This window comes from Chiloscyllium punctatum, chromosome 39, assembly GCF_047496795.1.
Source record: "Chiloscyllium punctatum isolate Juve2018m chromosome 39, sChiPun1.3, whole genome shotgun sequence".
Lineage (NCBI taxonomy): Eukaryota > Metazoa > Chordata > Chondrichthyes > Orectolobiformes > Hemiscylliidae > Chiloscyllium > Chiloscyllium punctatum.
Genome location: NC_092777.1, coordinates 28,481,311 through 28,502,471, shown reverse-complemented (window position 1 = coordinate 28,502,471; position 21,161 = coordinate 28,481,311). Strand labels below are relative to the sequence as shown.

Sequence of the window (21,161 nt, the reverse complement as noted above, 5' to 3'; positions counted from 1 at the left end):
CCAAACTCTCTTTAAGCATCTGCCATACCACAGCCTCTAAATTGTTACAGCTTGAAAAATTGTAAGATATTAACAACAGCCAAAAAAACCAGCAACTAACCCAGTGAGGAGTTGTTAAAACCTTTCTGTGGCATTCCTTCTGCGACTGAATAAGTACTTAGCTGTGCAAAGTTAAGGAAGGGCATTAAGCTCAAATGGGCACTAGTGGCCTGAAATCAATATTGCACACTGATTGATGCTATGATCTACATGCCTTGCATACTTCTATCTTCACTAACATGGCATCCAATGCAATTGGTTCCACATGAGTGCATGCACACAAGTGCCATTTTGGAGCACTATAAACCCGCACAGCAACCAAAGGAAAGCAGATGCCAAGAGGCCTCCTCAGCTCAGGGAGCAATTTCTCAGTTAAACTCTTTTACTTTGTGAAAAGGAATGTCAAAATTGCAATTCATTAAGTGACCTAGTAGAGGCAGTATTTATTGTAGGCCTTTATCTAGTATACTAAATGTTCTTGCAAAAAGGTGTCATAGTTTATGTTAGGTTAGAGAACTTCATGAACATAAATTAGTGCATAAAATGCTAAAAATAATTCACAGCTGAATCATTTTGCACTTACATTGATTGGTCCAAATCCAGGTTGATTGAATTTTAATTAAATTTACTGCATATGTTACACCACTAACTATTCTGTTAAGCTAAATGTTTATATTTTTTGTTTTCTGTGCATTTATTAAAATATATTTTAAAATTCTGTTCTAACAACTTTTACTGAGCATGATCACAGCTCATGCAGCAAGTCTACTATTTAATTTATAGCTGATGAATGAACTAATGGAGTAAAGGATACAAAGTGGAACAATCAGGTGCTTGTTTCCAAATTATGTGTTTTGCAATAATTTTACATCAGAACTCTAATGTGTGAGTTAGCCTCTAATTGTGGATCACCATTAATAGACATTGAGAACATGTGGTGCGACATGGGGTAAATTACCTTTCAAAAGCAATAAAATAAAACAGAACTGTGGATGCTGAAGATCTGAAACAAACTAAAAACCCAAATTGCTGGAGAAGCTCATCAGGTTTGTCAGCATCAATGAAGATTTTGAGTCCAGTGACCCTTCTTAAGGCTGTTCTGACAGCCCCAGATGAGTGCCAAGTACAAACCGTAGAAGCAGCATTCAAAAAACCCAAACATCCCACTCAAACACTTTGCCATTTACTACCTGTCTCAACCCTGTGGCAAGGTGCATGGATCCAATTTTGGAGAATTTACTTCAGGGACCAGAAAAAAGTCATCCTTGGTCCCAAGGAACTGCCTAGGAATAAGAAGAAAAGGGAGAAAAGAAATATAGTTGTATCCCAGACAACACTCTTACCATTCCTGGTTATGTCTCACTGATGACTTAACATTGGGAGTGGCACAGTGGTATACATTCAGGAAGGAGTTGCCATGGGACCCCTCAATATTGACTTCAGACTGCATGAGGACGCATGGCATCAGGTTAAACTCCTGCTGATTACCATGTACTACCACAGACCCTCACCCCTCAGCTGATGAATTAGTACATTTCCATACTGAACAGTAAATGGAGGATGGCAAGGGCACAGAATGTAGTCTGGATGGAGAAATTCAATGTCCATCACCAAGCGTGGCTCAGAAGCAACACTATTGCTGGAGCTGGTCAGGTTCTAAAGGACAGAGCTGCTAGATTGGGTCTGTGGCAGGTGATGAAGAAATGACAAGAGAGAAAAGATACTTGACCTCATCAATCTGCCTGCTGCAGATGCAACTGTCCATGACAGTATCAGTAAAAGTGACCACTGTATTGTCCTTGTGGAGACAAAGTCACATCTTCACATTTTGGATACTTGTGTTTTGTGGCACTACCATCATGCTAAATGAGATAGGCATTGCACGGATCTGGCAACTCAAAGTTAGGAATCCAGAAATACTGTGGGCCATCAATAGCTGCAAAATTGTACTCCAACTCAATCTGCAATGTCATGAAATGACATGGGCTCATGCTCTATAATACCCATCAAACCAGGAATTGACCTCAATTTAATGAAGAGTGCAGGAGACCATGCTAAGAGCAGCACCAGACATATATTAAAAATTGTATGTCATCTTGGTGAAGCTACAAAACAAGACTATTTGTATGCCAAACAGCAAAAGCATCAAGTGATAGAGAGAGTTAAGTGATTCCACAAACAACAGATCAAATCTAAGCTCTGCAGTCCTGCACAGTCATGAATGGTAGTGGACAATTAAACAAATATCTCTATCCTCAATAACAATGGAGCCACATGAAAAATTGCCTTGATATGTCCTGTACACAAAAAACATGTCAAACCTAACCTAGCCAATTATCATGGCGACAGTCTCCTTTTGGTTATCAAAAAAATGACGAAGTGATCATCCACAGTATTAGCATCTGCTAAACAATAACATTTTCACTGATGCCCAGTTTGGGATCTGTGGGGACTACACAGCTCCTGACCTTACTACAGCCTTAGTTTAAGCAGGAGTTAGGATGTCTTGCTGAGCTTGTACAGAATGTTAGTAAGGCCATTTCTGGTCACCTGTTAGAGGAAGGATATTATTAAACTGGAGAGGGTTCAGGAAAGAATGGAAGGTTTCAGTTATCAATGTAGTCTGGAAAGGCTGGAACTTTTTCCACTGGAGCATGGGAGGTTGCAGGATGACCTTCTTGAGGTTTATAAAATCATGAGGGGCATAGATAAGGTGAATGACAAGGGTATTTTTTGTAGGATGGAAGAGTTCAAAATGGGGTGGGGGGAGGGCATATTTTTAAGGTGAGAGGACAAAGATTTTAAAAAGGGCACGAGGGCTAACGTGTTTATACAGAGAGTGGCTCATGTGTGGAATGAACTGTCAGAGAAAATGATGGATGTAGGTACAGTTACAACATCTAAAAGGCATTTGGATAAGTTCACAAATAGGAAAGGTTTGGAGGGATATGTGCCAAATGCAGGCAGGTGGGGCTAGTTTAGTTTGGGATTATAGTTGGACTTGTTGGGCTGAAGGGTCTGTTTCCATGCTGTATGGATCTATGACTGTATAAAAATAAACAAAAGAACTGAAACTGAGACCTGACATGAGAATGACTGCCCTTGATATCAAGTCCATTTTTGATTAAATATGGTATCAGGAGCCCTGACAAAACTAGAGTCAATGAGAATTGAGATAAACTCTCCAATTAGCATACTAGCACGAAGGAAAATGGTTATGATTGTTGGAGGTCAGTCACCTCAGCTCTAGGACATTGAAGTTCCTCAGGGTAGTGGCCTAGGCATAACCATCTTCAGCTACTTGATCAATGACCTTCCCCACTAAATCAGATTAGAAGTGGAGACATTCACTGATGTTTGCCCAATGTTCAGCACAGTACATGACTTTTAAGTATGACTGAAGCAGTCCATTTTCTAATACAGCATGACATGAACAATATCCAAGTTTAGGCTGACAGGTTGCCAGTACCATTCATAGCACATAAGTGTTAGCAATAACCATCTCCATCAAGAAAGAATCTAATCATCACCCTTGATATTCAATGGTATTACCACCACTGAATCCGCCAATATCAATACCCTGGGGGAAATAGATCCTTCAGTGTCACTGTATCAAAATATTGGAGCTCTCTTCTAAAAGGCGTTGTTCACGTTTCTATACCAAATGGACTTAAGTGGTTCAAGGAGGCAGCTCACCACCACCTTCCCAAGAGCAATTAAGGATGAGGAACAAATACTGGCCCTGCCTGTGATGATTACAACTCATGAAAGAATAAGAAAGACCCAACAGGAATTTTAAATAATTAAATGTAAAACTCCTTACTACAAAATACATAAAGGTTTATAGATAGAGAAACAGATGTTGAGAAACAAAACACAATTTCAGTTGAAAAAGAACACTGTTTTGGAAGAACACAACTTTCCTTATCACCTTTTGTTCCCAAAATATAAGTTTAAGTTTATTAAAAACTATTGCATCAGAAACTGCAGGTCTTTGTAGATAAAAGAGAAAAATGTGGCACGAAGAGAGAACAAGAGAGAAAATATAGTTGGTGCTATCTGGTGATAGTTTACTATTTTTAAATTTGTGGCTGACTATTTCTAGTAATTTTGGTTCTCAAAAACATTTCTGCATTCTCCTTTTCCTTTCACGCTTGCATAATTTTGCATGGACATTTTTTAGATTTTTCAAATAGCTTGTGAACCACGCTTTCACATTCCGAAAGCTGCCTTCTTCCAGAATGAAACATTCAGATAATATTTAGCGATAGAATGCCATATCATCTACACTGATGATGAAAAATCATCATCCTCGCTGCCTAGCTGCACTGTTCTGATTCTCCTATCTGTCTCCAAATCCATGCATTTTATAAGAAAACACATTTTTACTACCTCATCGTATCACATCGCTGTGCTTTACTATTCAGTAAGTCAAGAATAACTGCTCCCATGTTTTGCAGACATAAGCACTGCATGTTAGTAGGCAGTGGTTTTTTGGCAGGCTTCCACTATTTGTGTCAATTTTTATTATTCTCTTTAATTAATGCGTTTACTTCACAGAACTGTTCTCATGCAGAAGGCGGCCACTTGGCCCATCAAGTTCACACTGGATCCCTGAGTATTTTGGCTTCGTACCAGTTTCCTGCCTTTTCGTTGTAAGCCTGTATCTTGGTTCTATTTAAATAATCATCTAATATCCTCTTGAATGCCTCAATTGAACATACCTGTACTACACTTCCAGGCAATACATTTCAAACCATAACAAGGCGCTGTGTGATTTTTTTTCTCACTCCGCATTTGTTTCTTTTGCAAAACCATCTGGTTTGTGATCCTTTTAAGAGTGGGAACAGGTTCTTCCTATCTACTCTGCCAGATTCTTCAAGATTTGGAAAATTTCTATCAGATCTCCTCTTAGCCTTCTACCCTTCAGGGAGTTTTCCAATTGGAGCCGTTGTCATAAATTCCTTCTGGACTCCCTCCAATGTCATTCTTTCTGAAGTGTGGTGCCCAGAATGGTCCTGATTGTTACAGCTGAAGTATGACTAGTGTCCTCTATAAATTCAGCCTCAACTCCATGCTGTTGTATTCAATGCCCTTCTTTATGAAGCCTTGAATATTGAATGCTTTATTAACTGCTCTCTTAAACCGTCCTGCCATTTTTAATGGATCGTGCTCATCTGCACAATCTTTAAAACAGTTACCATTGTTTAACACGGTCTCACCAGGTTATTTGTATCCAAGAATATCGTCACGTACTTCTCTGCACTGAACTTCATCAGCCCCATATCCAACCACTCCACCAAACTCTTCATGTCCCTTTGAGGTTCCACACTATCATCTACCTGTTTAGAATGCTCCCAAGTTTTATATCATCCCCAGATTTTGAAGTTGCCTCCTGTACAGCAAGATCTAGATTATTTATCAACAAAATCAGAACTAAGCATATGGGTGCCATTACCAACCCCTGATCAACTTCACTTTAAACCTTCCTCCGGCCCAAAAATGCCCATTAACAATTACCTTCTGTTTCCTATCACTTGCCGCAATTTTAAATCTGTGCAATTGAATAGATTTTGAGTGAGTTAAAATTTTGCTCATGCAAACAAATCTAAGGGAATAAGTCAGAGAAATTCATACTCATGGTGGGAAGAGTTTGATGGCCTGTTACTTGGTCATTCCCTCCAGTTCTGGTCACTGTGAAACAATGGTGACATAGGGATATGGGAAAGTCTTCAGAGAAACACCACACAGTATTATTAGAACACCGCATCAGGAGCACAGATAGGAGATGGTTCAGCTTTTTGGGTTAGAGATGAGGCACACGAAAAGTAGTCAATGATTTAGAACAGATCTGAGCCTAATATCAAATTAACTGGCAACAGTAGGAAAATGAAGGCAGATACTCAAGGCAATAAAAGACAAGTTCTGGTTTTAGATCAGAAAGATCTTGATAAAAACAGTAATCTGAAATGGAAAGGACTACCGTGTGGACGTGAAAACACCGAAATCATTTAAGAAGTAGGAAACTAACTTTTTATCTGGATGAATGAGCTATTCTGGCCACTGATATTAACATTACTGATTCATTCATGAATTAAACTCCTATCTCATATCTTAAGCACTAAGGGATTAAAAAGCGCACATGCTGATTTACTACATTGCCATAATATATGATTTCAGAAAGGGTAGGCTGCTCTTTTCTCCGAATGGGGCTAAGTGTTAATTTGGGGAGTTTCTTGGAGGGCTCCTCCCTGGGTGCTTCAGCAGGTTTTCTTGTGTACGCTCATGCTGCTCATCTCATTATCTATGTGCCATGACACCAATCTCATGCTATCCTGTGCCCACCAGCAGAAGAAGTGCTCATTGCTGCTGAGACCATTTAGGTTTCCTGCTGCCAGAGTCAAGTTTAAAGCCTAGCTGTGCACCGGTCAAACACCAGAAACCAGAAATAGTTGTGGTTTCATAGTTGCAGTGTGGGAAGAATCGGCCCAGAGATGGCCAAAAGGGGTAAGTTTTGCTGAAAGGGTTTTGGAGGATCCATTCTTGTGGATGGGGTGGTGGGCCATCTTCATTCCACAGGACAGCCCTAGCAAACCTCGGCATCAGCCCTTGTCAACATGGTCCAAAGTTGAGTCACTGTTGTTCCAATGGCACATTGTTTCAATGGTTAGTACTGCTACCTCACGGTGTCAGGGACCTGGATTCAATTCCAGCACCAGATGAATGTCTTGGTGGAGTTTGCATACAAACTCCCCACATCTGTGTGGGTTTCCTCCAGGTGTTCTGGTTTTCTCACACATTCCAAAGATGTACAAGTTAGGTGGACTGACCATGCTATATTGCCCATAGTATCCAGGGATGCACAGACTGGGTGGATTAGCCATGATAAATGCAGAGTTACACGGATAGGATTGGGGGGGGGGGGGGGGGGGGGAGGGATTGCTGAGACCGGGTGGGATGCTGTTCAGAAGGTTAGTGTGGTTTCAATGGGCTGAATTGCTTGCTTCCATACTGTGGGGATTCCAGGATAGTCCAGTGTAATGCCCAGCAGTGCAGGAAGAAGAGTAATGACCTTGTGCCGTCCACAAGTGTAAGCCCATCTGCTTTCTCACTGCCACCTCACACTCATTTGAGCTCTATCCAGCACAAAAACTGTGTTGAGGTTAGAAAACAGGGATCCTTTATTTCATTGACAGAATATTTTTATACAAATTAACAAAAAAGCTTGATTTAGGGAAACAAACTATCTATGAACTGCTGTTGTTCCAGAGGCACCTGTTGAGAGCTTAACTATTGACCTTTAATGTGATGCAGGGCAGGGTCCAGTCGGTAGACCTCTTATTGTTAATTTGTTGTGACAATGTAAGCTTGTCTTGCAGACTCAAATGGAATCTTCCTCTCCTCATGGCCTCTAGACTCAGTTAGAACCTCTGGTTGCCTTGGCAGCGCTTCCTAACCAAACATTTTGTTGGTAGTACAAAGGTGAATGGGCAGTGGTGCAGCAGGAACACTTTATGCATCCTAGCCATCCTTGCCTCGCAGTCATAGCTAAAAAGGATATTGCTAACGATTCCCCTTTTTCAATATTTTTAAAATTTGGACAGAAAGACACTATTAAATTGACCTTGAAAATGAGCCACCCTAAACAGAGTGAAGGACTCCCGCAATCTGTTTCAACTTCATCTGAGAACCAAGCACCTGAAAACTAAACTACAAGAAACCTGCTACTCCCTGAGAATCCTTTGCTTTGCAAGACTTTCATTTCAGCTTTAAAGCATTACATTTACCTATAATATTACATAAGAAATTATAGGCCTGTTATGAAAGAGACTGAGGGCATTATGAGCTGAAACCATCTTTTTCCTTCATTTTTATTGAATATTTGTGTGTGTGAGTGTGCATGAAACAAGTGAATGAGGCAGTTCAAGGAAATGGTTCACCGGCATCTTCTGAAGTCCAGTTAAGGATGGGTAATAAATGTTTTCCTTCCCATATCCCATGAATGGATTTAGAAGTGATGTGCAATGTTCAGTTCTACTCAAAACCCATCCAGTGATAAACAGTCAATCTGAAAAACATTCAGGTTTGAGGCAATAAATATTTGTTTTTACTCATTCACAAGAGGCGATTGTTACTGGCTCGGCCAACATTTATTTCCATCTCTAATTGCCTAGATCACTGCTGACAGCTCAACTATATTGCTGTGGGCCTGGAGTCAAATGTAGGCCAGACCGGGTATGGTTGGCAGATTTCCTTCATTAAAAGATATTTTACTGAAGTATACATTATTTCTACACTGGGTTAAGATTTTCCACTGGAGAGTTAAGAAGTCGTGAGTAATGGGTGTTGGCCCTGATTCAGTTGTTGACAATCTTGATCCTGACTTTGAAGGTTGTGAGTTCATAAACTTTAACACCTAACCTAAGGTAACACTCCAGAGCAATACTGCACTGTTGAAGATGCCAGTGTTTCAGATAAGATGCTAAAGCGCAACACTATTTGCCTTCCTGCGTGGGTATAAAAGATCCCATGGGCATTTTTGTCAAAGAAAAGCAAGAAGGTTTCCCCTAGTGTTCTGCCTAATATGTATGCCTCATTTAACACCAATTAAAAACTGATTATTTTATCACGATCACATTGCTGCTTGGGGACTTTGCAGCATACAAATTAACTGCTAGTTTCTTCCATTATATTAGTGACTACACTGAAAGTACATAATTGGGTGATGATTTGGAGATGCCGATGTTTGACTGTACAAAGTTAAAAATCACACAACACTGAGTTATAGTCCAACAGGTTTAATTGGAAGCACTAGCTTTAGGAGTGCTACTTTTATGAAGGAGCAGCCTTCAAAAGCTAGTGCTTCCAATTAAACCTGTTGGACTATAACCTGGCGTTGTGTGATTTTTAACTTAATTGGGTGATATGTGTTTTGAGACATCCTATGGCAATGAAAGGTGTAATGTAAAGAAAGGCAAGTTATTTCTTTCTCCATGTTGATGGAATGCCTGCAGAAGCAGCCCAACACAATAATTAAATTTGAGCTTCAGTCTGGTTCAGTATGGCTGCTAAACAGGATCTTGCTGCTTTCTTGTAGTGGAAAGTCAGTCAGGGCATGGTCTGCGACTAAGTTTGATGGGAGTGGACTGTAGTGAAGAAGGGGGAAGTTGCAGAGTGCCTACTGAGGGAAAGGAAAAGGGGAATAGGTCAACAATGGAACAGTAGATTTTTGTGGAGTCTGAAGGAATGTTCCTTCTCCTTCTTGTTCCACAGTAATCAATAAAGACAGCAAAACAAAAATGTCTTACAAAGGTACCTGGTGATCGATTGGGCCTTTCAGCTCCTGGGGAATGTTGTACTAACGAGCACTTCATACACTTACCCTGTTCAGCACAGAATTTACAACTAAGCTCCCACAACAGATGGAGCAACTGAATTTATACATTTAGATAGCCTCAAATGTTTTGTGTGGGTTCACTTCATATCTTTTTGAAAATAGATTCAGGTGGAAAAATTGATGCACTTGGTCACGGTGTAGTATTAGGGAGCCCTAGCAAAATTGAAGTTAATACTGTTATGACCAGCTGAGAAAGGGCTCCCCTCCTCTGAGCCCCTCTCACTCAGACAAAATAATCTTTTTTTAGAACCTGGCGATCACATTTCTATTAAACTAAGTTAACCAGATCAAAAACAATGAGACAATTCCTACTGTTTCTGGAGGTTTATTACTTACTATGTTCCAAAAAAAAATTAAACCTGAATTGAAACACGCACAAATGCAAGTAAAGAACTTAAAAACAGAGTAGGACAACTGTCGAGTACAGACAGGTAGGTAAAGGCAAATGCAGTTACAAATGCTAAGAGTGCCTTGGTTATGAGAATGAAATTACCTGATTCCAACTGCATAGTCCCTGTTATCCTACTTCTTAAGGAGTGGTGATGTTTGCAAATCTTGCAATCTCATTCAGTGGTGACTTTTCCAAGTTGCTTTTCACCAGTGCGGTTTTCTACAATTGAGAGAGAAATTGGGAAGAGCTCCCAGTATCCTAGTTACTATCAGTGCATGTTATTTCCTCTCTGCTTTGCTGCTCAAAGCAAATTACTTATATTCCAAATTTAGCTAGTTCCACTTGCTAGCTGCTCAAAGTGAACACTCAATATGTGAGCTTTCATCTGCAATAAGTTAAGCTATCATGCAAGTGTGTGTGAAACAAGAGGTGTCTATCCACACCTTACTGAGTTTCAATATCTCTTGATTAAAATGATAAGTCCAAGGCAGCTGATGCCATATATTACATGTGAATTGCCTGAGCCTGTCAGGTGATCACAGCAGCCTTTTAGATCAGTTCTGTCCTTTCTCAGGCCATTTTTAGTCCATGAAAATCTCAGGCATTAAAATCAAATTATGGAAGTTGCATACTGATAGAAGATTTTTCATTATGATCGTAGCACTGGGAATAAGAGTGAAAACTCTCCACTGACTGGAATCACATAGAGCAGAAAAGATGATGATTTTAGTTTATGATCATCAATGAAACTGATGCAAGAGTTTCTCAGGCCCTAAGCCAAACATCTTCAGCTATCAGCCAAACATCATCATGATCTTCCCTCCCACCTAAGGTCAGATGTTGGGATGTTTTCTGATGATTCCACAGCATTCAGTTCCATTTGCAATCCTCAGGTTATTTAGTAGTCTTCAACAAGAGACTCAAACTATCTCCCTGGTATTCAACAATCATCACCATCATTAAATTTCCCACCATCAACATCCTGGGGGTTAACATTAATCAAAAACTGAACTGGGTGTGGTTTCGAATGCTGGTCAGAGGAATTCTGCAGGTAATAATTCATCTCCTGCTTCCCACAACTTTGTCCATTATTGACAAGGCACAAGTTAGAAGTGTGGTAGAATGTTCTCCACTTTCCTAGATGAATGCTGCAACAACACTCAAGAAGCTTGGCTCCAAACATGACAAAGCAGTCTGCTGGATTGGCACTACATCCACCATCATCAACATTCACTCCCATTACCATTGGCACACAGTAGCAGCAGTGTGTACTATCTATGAACACACAACTCACCATGTCTGCTTGACAACACCTTGATAACAACTTGCCAACTCCATCACCTCAAAGGATAAAAGGCAGCAGATGCATGTGAACACCACTACCTGCAAGCTCTCCTGTATTCCACAATCCAGAATTTGAACCATGACCATTCCTTCAATGCTGCTGGGTCAAAATTCTGGAGCTTTTTTCCTAACCACATCGGACTGTAGTGGTTCAAAAGAGTGACTCATGACCACCTTCTCAAGGACAATTAGAAATATTGGCAAATGTTGGCCTAGTCAATGTCACCCCCATCCCATAACTTTTTAAAAAGTTTATTAATGTCAAAATGCACATGTTCATTGGAGTCTTGACCAACCTTCTGAATTGATGGAATAATAAGGACCCAGATCTTCTGAATATGAGATTGTCGCTGCTGAAGCACAAATGACAAATAAGCGTCAGGACTAAATACAAGTCCAAATACATCCGACTCCAAGGGAATAGCCCGGGAAGTTGAAACATTAAATGGGTAATTACCTGGCATCTGAAACCATTGGAAAAAATTCCTAATGCTGAGCTACAGTCAGAGATTTTGGAGGGCTACTTTGCTTAGTAGTTATCTCACAAAGTTTGGAGGAATTGATGACCAGATGCAACTCTGAGTAATTATTAAACTAATCCAAAAGACTACCCCCTCTGAAAGCCCTGCCTCCCATGGATATCCCATCTGACCTCTAACCTGACCCCAAAACTCCCCAGTCCCCATGGCCACCAAACCACTCCTATCCTTAATCCAACCTCAACTCCATCCCTTGACCTGGCCTTCAATTCCTCCCAACCCCACACAGAGACCCGACAGAATTTCTGCCATATCCAAGCACAACAAACCCCTCTCCCTCAACCACCCCCTACCCTGGCCTTCCCAGTAACATCCAAACCTTCAGGTTCCCCAACACTCCTTTGGAGCTGATGGGATTCATCCTAGGACAGGTTGTAATTTCCAAGAATGCTTATGTTCTGGATAATTCTAGACCATTGTCACAGCTTCATTCAAAAAGGGAAGGACATTAAAAATCAGGTAACCATAGTTTAATTAGTGCAACATCTGTTATCGGGAAAATTTTAGTGTATATTTTAAAGAATATAATAGCACTGCATTTAGAAGTTCATAAGATCAACCAGATTTGAAATGGTTTCATGAAAAGAAAGTTACGCCTGACAAAATTTACTAGAATTCTTTGAGGAAGTAAGGAGAAAGATAGATAAAGGGGGAGCAGTGAATTTTCAGAAGGCACTTGATAAGGTACTACACATCAGGCATTTTACTAAGAGTCAATGACATCAGAGGTAGTATTTTAGCATGAATAGAGGATTTCCTAATGAACAGATGACAGGGTGCTGGGATAAAGGGAGCATTCTCAGGATAGAAATCTGTACCTATTGGAGTACCATTGGATCAGTGCTGGAGCCACAATTATTTCCAATAAATATTAATAAATTGGATGAAGAAAGCCACGTGCATGGTGACTCAATGGTTAGCACTGCTGCCTCAGAGTGCTAGGCAGCCAATTTCGATTCCACTCTCGGACAACTGTCCGTGTGGAGTTTACACATTCTCCCTGTGCCCCATGGGTTTCCTCTGGTTCATCAAGTTTCCTCCCACGATTGAAAGATGCATGCTAAATTGCACATAGTGCCCATGGATGTGCAGGCTAAGTTGGGAAATGAAGGGTCACAGGGATAGAGTTGGAAAATTTGGGTCTGGTGGGATGCTCTTTAGAGGGTTGGTGTGGATTTAATGGGCTGACTAGCCTGCTTTCACACTGTAGGGAATTTATGATGAATGTATTACAGCCAAGTTTGTAAATAGCACAAAAAGAGGAAGGAAGGCAAATGGTGAGAATGACAAAGAATCTGCAGAAGAATATAGACAGGTCACGAGAGTGGGTAGAAACTTGGCAGATGGAATACAATGTGGGAAAATGCAAAGTTTGTAGAAAGAATAGAGAAACTGAATATTATTTAAATGGAGAAAGACTGCAGAAAGCTACAGCACACAGGATTTGGGAGTCCTCTTAAATAAATCACAGAAAGCTAGCTTACAAGTTCAGCAGGTAATAGGGAAAGCAAATAGGTCTTTAAAGGTAAGGTAAAGTTGCTGAAGTAGTCTTACCAGACCATAGAGCTGCTCTCTCATTGGAGAGAGCCAACTGGTGGTCAGCACACCTCAGGGAAGGGGAGAGGTTGTAAAAAGCATCCTTCATAATAATCTCAACCATCGCAGGAATTGGAATTGAACCCGTGCTGTTGGCATCACTCTGCATCACAAAGCAGCCATCCAGCCAATTGAGCTAACTACTTCAAAATGAATGGAGTATAAAAATAGGAAAATCTTGCTAAAGTAATACATGGTACTAGACCACACCTGGAATAATGTGAACAAATTTGGTCCCCTTATCTAAGAAAAGATATATTGGCATTGAAGACAATCCAGAGAAGGTTCTCTAGAAAGATCCTATTTCGGGAAGTAACTTCTTATCAGGAGAAATTGAGCAGGCTGTGTCTATACTCCTAATATAATATATAAATTTGCTTTGTGAAGCCTTACTAATACAGAAAAATGGAAATAAATTGGTGCTTGAAATGATAGAAATAGAACTTAACTTAATAGTATTAATGAAAGAAAAAGAATTGTTTGCTATTTTTGGAAGTTCACTAATTAAGTAATCATTGATATGTGGCATTCATATTCCTAAGCAACTCAAACTTTGGTTGAGTTAATAGATTGATTAAAATCAATTGATTTTTATCTTTACTTCTCCTCATTGCTTTTATTTCCCTGCAGCCTTCAGTCTGTGTTCACTCTACCGTGGAGAGAAACGCAGTCAGTTCAGTGTGTAGCCATCTCCATGGATAATATCAATGCCAAAGCCATTTGTCAAGCTGCCAGGAGGATCACTCGAGTGGCCAGCAAGGGTTATGGTTTGTTTCCTTATCCCAACGGTCATTTTGAACTTTGCAAACTAACATTACAGGAGTAGATCAAGTGAGATCATTAATCAATGATGCAATTCAAACCTGGGCCTTCTGGCAGTCTCCAATATTTCTGTGATGGAACAACCGAGCCATTATTATATGAATGGCATGTTCTACAATAACATCAAATATATTTGTAAAAGTAAAAAGTACAACTTATTTAGATGTGGAGTACAATCAATGTAATTAACTATAAATCTGGTGTTTTTCAGAAATATTGTAACTGATCATTTCTGTTTATTTATTCATGACACACTTCTAACAAAGAATTTGTTTAAAATCTGACATCTACATGCCATAATGTTAAAACTTCAGTTATAGAAAACACGAGTTTTAATTCACATAAACATGTTTTATTACAATAAACAAATGGCAAATGAATTTACTCAGAGTCACGCAAATGATGGAAATGAGTAGCTAATGGACACTAATATTTAATTCACAACTGAACCCATCTTATTGCTGGACAATTTCTAATTTGAAATATGACCCACGGTGGGTTTTGGCTTTATAAGAGGTTAAACAAGAGAGAGGCTGTGCCCTGCGGCTGGACACTCTAGGACAAGGAGGGATAGTCTCAAGATAAGGGGGCTCCCCACTTAGGATTGTGATCCTTCATTCAGCAAGTTTTGAAACCTGAAATTCTCCTTGAAGGACTGGGCTTTCCCAGTGTTCAAGGCAAAACAAAAACAGTGATACTAAGGGAACAAGGGATCTGGGGAATCAAACTGAAAAATTGATTTGACCTAGAAAATCAACCACAATCTCATTGAATAGTGAAGTAGGCTGGAGGTGACATATACTGGATTAGTGGTGCTGGAAGAGCACAGCAGTTCAGGCAGCATCCAACGAGCAGCGAAATCGACGTTTCGGGCAAAAGCCCTTCATCAAGAATAATCCTGATGAAGGGCTTTTGCCCGAAACGTCGATTTCGCTGCTCGTTGGATGCTGCCTGAACTGCTGTGCTCTTCCAGCACCACTAATCCAGTATTTGGTTTTCAGCATCTGCAGTCATTGTTTTTACCACGGAGGTGACATATGGCCTACTCCTGCTCTGTCGTATATGGACCAATCCTAATCTGTTCATCATTAGGGCCATGGTTGGAAACAGATGGCCCATTTCCAAAATCATAAATGTTAATTACAGGAATAATCTAAACATGTTGTGAGTGACTGCTGCGAAAAAGCTTAAAAGTTACTCCATATAATAGATTTTGTCTAGACAATTTTGATAGAAAATTGCATAGCAATCTTATTATACCAAGGATTTGAGTTATTCAAACACTTTCTAAATAGTAAATATATTAGAATTGAATTTGTCCTATTTTAAAGAAAAGGAGACTGTTACTAACTTTGCCCTCTTCTTCATAATTATTGCATGCAAGAAAAATTCTCCTAACTGCATTACTGTCTGTGCGTGAACTTAACGTGACAAATTAAATAAACACTATTAAAATCAGTTTGAAATGGAATAGCACCTATACCGCATATGCACAAACCAACCAGTTTTATTGGAATCAACATCAGGAATTTTAATAAGGAATGCTTTGTAACTAAGCATTTCCACTGGGAATTTATGTTCATTGAGAGTGCTGGTCACCAAATCAATTCACTTCACTGAATCTTACTGCACAAATGAGGGCATTCACCACAATGCGCCTTTGTAAAAGCTGTTGAATTTGGTCCTGGGACCTAGCTTTTTCCCTAGAAACATGTCAATTAATTCATAACAATTACTTTTTCAATTACCTTTTAAAAGTTTCAATAGAACGTGATTCCACCAAACCTTCAGGTCGTTTCTTCCGGATCTTCACAGCCCTTGGTGCGAAGAAATTTCTACATGTTTCATCAATAAATCTTATATCGTTGATTTAAATTTCTGAGCTATACTGAGTAACCCAGTTGCCAGCCAAACTAGTTTCTAGCTACTTAGTCAATCAAAATCTGTAAATTTTGAATACCTCTGTTAGCTCTTTCGTAGCCTTTTATGCTTTATGTGAAACAATTTCAACAGTCTGCAATCTGATCTCTGACTTGTGAGCATTCTGCTTTGGAAGGGGATCATGGCATTCCCCCTATAAAACTACCTACCTTAATAATATAAAATGAGCATTGAAGTCACTGTGACAGAATCAAATGATTTGTACAAATATAAATATGATGAACAATATAGTTTACTTATGAATGTTATATTTAATAATTTAAATATCCTACATAATTGGCATTAATTAATTATATGCAGCCAGTTCTCTTATTCCAGTTCATGACCTCAACTATATTGTTTCTTGTAAAACATCAAATTAATTACTTTGTCTTTGAAGCATTAAACAAATAAATTCCAATTTAGGGAACATTTATAGCTATCCAAAATATTGACATTCTGCAGAAACGTACCAAATTGACTAAAGTCACTAACTCACTGTTTGCAAAGAACCCCATTACCATGATGCAATCAATACACATATCTAAATAGTCAAAATTTGTAACCTAGTTTTCTACTGAATGCATATTATATATATATATAATACATAGCTTTTATTGTGTTTGTAATAGCGATGGCAGATACAATTTTCTATGGATAGCACCATAGTAAATATGTCACAATGGATACTAGATTGGTTCAAACCCCCTTAAACCAATACACTGGATTCCCGAGCCTTGCTTTGAAGACAGAAGGAATAACAGAGGGTAAGTCACCTTGGTACTAAATTAGCAGTCAATTTGAAGCTAAGGAAAATGTTACCTACTGATCTCTGTGGCTGGACTTTGGTGTATTTCGTACAGTATCTCAAAAAATATATACAACACCGCTCTATCATTTTTGTAGATGACATTGCATATCGCTGCACGAACAAAAAAAATTACAATCACCCTTGAAAAACATTTAGAAAATCATACTTCTGGAGGATGATAACATTTTTTGAAGGCTTCAGCAGGAGTTTGCAAAGAAACAGCATCATATTTATCCAGCCTCTTTAACATTATTAAAGGCCTCAAAACACTTCACAGGCTCCTTATGTAGAAGTACAGCACCAAATTGTCTAAATATATATTGGCCTGGATTTTTTTGCCATGACAGAAACTGGCAAACATAGCAAAAATTGGAAGTCCCACACCTAAAAATGGCATATATCATTTTTAAGGGAGTTGGAGTAGTGACCAGGTGTTAACAGAATGAGCCAAAAGTATCAAGAGAAACTGTCAAAAACAGTAAAAAAGGAGCTGGCATTCTGTCAAGGCATTTAAAAGTTCTGCCCTTTAAATCTTTGGAAAATGTCTGGAATTTTATAAAGCATTGCTTACTATTTCACTCTGTTGACATAAGCTTAAGCACGACTGATACTGGATCATTACCGCATAATGATTTCACAGCCACCTATTATCTATTATCTGGCTGTCAACCAAAATGTGAAATAACACACAAAGTATGCTTCTTATACATTCTTTGAAATGGATTAATGAAATCCAATGGTCATTGTTATAAGGGTTTATGCACTGTGTTAAAATGTTTATTGGTGTAATACACCACAGAGCTGAAGGAAGTTGAATGTAGTAAATAATCTTTTTATGAGGATTTTCAAAAATCATTCTGCAATAGATATTTCGAACTTTAAATTATTCCATCTCAGCAGGGATCATGAAGTCTTCCATGCCGGATATTAGGTGAATTCACATGGTATAAAGAAAATGTGCATCAGCGCAGTTAGCTAGTTTGGGAAGGGATTGTTTCATCAATAGCTGGACATTGGGATGGAGCAGGCTCATCAGCTGTGTTGGTCAGTGTTTGGATAAGATTTTTGCAGTATTCTTTGTAGTGTAGATTGCCTTGGTAAACACCACTAAGTATAATCTGTTGAATTGCATTATTGATATCCAAAGTCCACCAGCAGACCAGGAAAAGTGGAAATCAAAAACTGCAGTAGATGGCATAGTGATGATATGAATATGAAGTCAGAAACTCATCCAAGATCAAATGTGACACTAAGATTGCAAACAAACAGGCTTAATCTCAATCTTTTGTCAAGGACAGAGATTAGGTTTTTATGTATGGAAGGTAGTTTGGAACTGGGACTGAAGACAATGGCTTCAATCTTCTTCATATTTAATTGAAGGAAATTTCTGCTTATCCAAAATTGAATACTGAGTGAGCAATTTAGCACAATGGAGTAGTTGAATTTAGTGTTGAGGGTAGAATTAGGTATCACTACCCTACATGTGAAAACTAATGTCATGTCTTCAGTCAATTTTACCAACAGGCCTCATGTAGATAAGACATGAGGCAAGGGAGGAGCTAAGGATAGATCAGAGGGAATGGTGCAGGATGATATCAGTGAGGTGTTGAAGGAGGATGGCTTGGTCAACTATGGCAATAGGTCCAGATGGCTGAGGAGAGTTTCTTTGTAGTTAACAAAGTAACAGTTTTACTAATATTAATAAAACTGTTTCCTTCTTAACTACAGATCATTGTCCTTTGTAGAATGAAAATGTTACTAAATTAGTTTTCAATCAAGGTCATGACAAACTCTAAAGCATATGTCATAAATACTTCTTGATTTCAAAACACTAGAGCTAACTGCATTGCAATGGGTCTGAAGTCACATGTAGGTCAAGCCAGGTAAAGACAGCAGATCTCTTTCTCTAGTGAACCAAATGGGTTTTTACAACAATCAATTGTTGTTACATGGCTGCCATTAGGCCAACTCTTTATTCCCAATTTTATTGAATTCAAATTTCACCATCTGCTATGGTGCGATTCAAACCCATGTCCCCAGAACATTAATCTAAGGCTTTGAATTACTGGTCCAATGTTATTACCATTGAGCCCCGAGATCTACTCAGTTTAATAAAGGTAGATCTTCAAATGTTCAGGGTCCAGGCAGAAACTGTGCCCATTTCATGTTGAAGAATCAAAGCTTCTCCAGCTACAGTTCTATATTTGCTATAATTGTTGAATCAATTAGACATAAACTTCAAATTTCTTCACAATGAAAGAAACTGTATATATAGGACAAATCAATAAATTTATATCGTCTATATGATTTAGATCATCTGATATAAATTACACCCTGTTAAAGCTGTGATGAAATTTATATTTGAAGGTCCTCACCATTATAAATTTATGTGAGAATTTTAGTTTGTTCCTTCCCAATTACAGATTTTTACTTCTGTGCACAAAACAAGTATTGACTTGCCTAAAGGATTTGAATCTGAATGTGTACAGGCATGACTTAATATTCAGAGAGAAGCATCCAGTAACCAACACACTCTAGAACCTATTCTTGGCAGACTCCATATGTGGTGGAAATAGGATGCCGGCTACTAACTCTTTGTTAAAGATTAAATTTAAAAGACTAATATAGAATATGTATTTAACTCCATTATTATAATTAACATACTGATGTTGGATTTGTAATTAAGTCTCAACCACCAGGAAGGACTGAACAGGGGAGGAGGTGACCTGACAGAGATGGCTATTTCGAAAGTGGTAATTGGAACTCATTGGGGAATTTAGCCAGGAATGAAGGTATACATTAATGGTGCAAGATGACCTGGCTGGAGGGGGGGTGGGGAGGGAAGGAGGGGGAATGCTTTAATGGAGCATAAACCTGTTTAAGCAAATTGCTTGCTTCCTGGCTGCAAAATTCTATATACATCTAAATTCTAAATTTTGCTCTTCCCATCACATTTCTAATATTGCAGTTTGGGCTGAACAACTTCCTCACTGCTGACTTCCTCAGTGCATTGCTGGCTGCTTCTGTACTCCGTGTTGATGGTAATAACATATGGAGCAATCAACCTGTCCTTCTTAAAGACAGTTATCACCTTTAAAGGGAAGCTGCACTAAACGATGCTGCTGGGAATTGAAAACAAGGAGCACTGGGGTGCCAGGATGATGAATGCGGTGCTGGAGATATCAATGATGCACATGGGTTAAACGATAGCATGTTCCTGTGATGGATGTCCGAAACTAGACTCAGAAGGTGAGGAAACAGATGGCCAAAAGAGTTAACACCTCGGTTGTAAATCTGGAGACCTAGCAGCAGTGCTACAGGAAACCTGAATTTCTCATCTGTGTGATAAGGTCAATGAACATATCTTTACATGACATCCACTTACCCCACCGACTGCTCAATGCTTCACACAACTTTCACTCAGAAGGTCAGTGTCTCTGCCACTCAGGATTCACACCCAGGATGCAGATAGTTGACCTCACTCTCACGCATCTACCAATGTGGCCATGCTTATACCCAGCTTCACAGCCACCAAATGCTTCCACCTATTCAGCTATGATATAAACATTATCCAAATATATTTCTGCACAATCACTGAACCTTGCTTAAGGACAAATTATCCCACCATAGAAGGGAGAAGGAGATCTGTACCTCCTGAACAGAGATGGCACTTTGCAGCACGGTGCTAGATGCAAGGGGGTCCGCAGCATCTGACATTGCTGATAAGATTGAAGATTAGATCATGTTTAGTCTTTTGCTCCTTTGGAATTCCCAGTTCACTCTCATCTTGCAACTTGCCAGGATGAGCAAATTGCTGATATAATCATGGAACTCTGGGCTTCCCATTTCTACCCCGTTTCCCCATATCAATTTACCCCTTCTAATTTTCTGCTTCCAGATCCCCAAGGACGCTGCTATCTGCCTAGCCTCAGCAATCCAAGAAGGAAGACAGAGACCAACAGTTAGTATGTATGAATACTATCAAATGATTGTGCGGCAAGAATAGAGTTGGGATCAGCATGTTGTCAATCATCCAGATATGAATGGGCTGTAGACAGGTCAGGTTTTGTTTGCCAGAGGGCAATGTCATAGACAAATTCAATTCTAGAAATTTCAAATGAGAATCTCACCAATATGCTGAGTGCATCAACTGACCTGCCAGAAAATCTTCAATCACGGCAAGTAGCATGGTGGAATCAGGATCCAAGTCAGTAAACAGCATGATACATTAAGTAAGGCCTTTGCAACGTCCACTTTGCAGCTTTCCTATTAATTGATGAATAATATGTAAATGTGTATTTG

General features: G+C 39.2%; 1 long non-coding RNA gene across 5 annotated transcripts in view; it reads left to right on the top strand.

The window, feature by feature from the left end:
- LOC140463903 (uncharacterized) overlaps positions 1-14,371 on the top strand; it is a 54,895-nt gene extending 40,524 nt beyond the window's left edge. For all 5 annotated transcript variants that reach the window (XR_011954813.1, XR_011954812.1, XR_011954810.1 and 2 more), the window contains exon 3: positions 13,937-14,371. This is a non-coding gene — a long non-coding RNA (uncharacterized lncRNA). The remainder of the gene's footprint in view (positions 1-13,936) is intronic.
- The last annotated feature ends 6,790 nt before the right edge of the window (positions 14,372-21,161 follow it).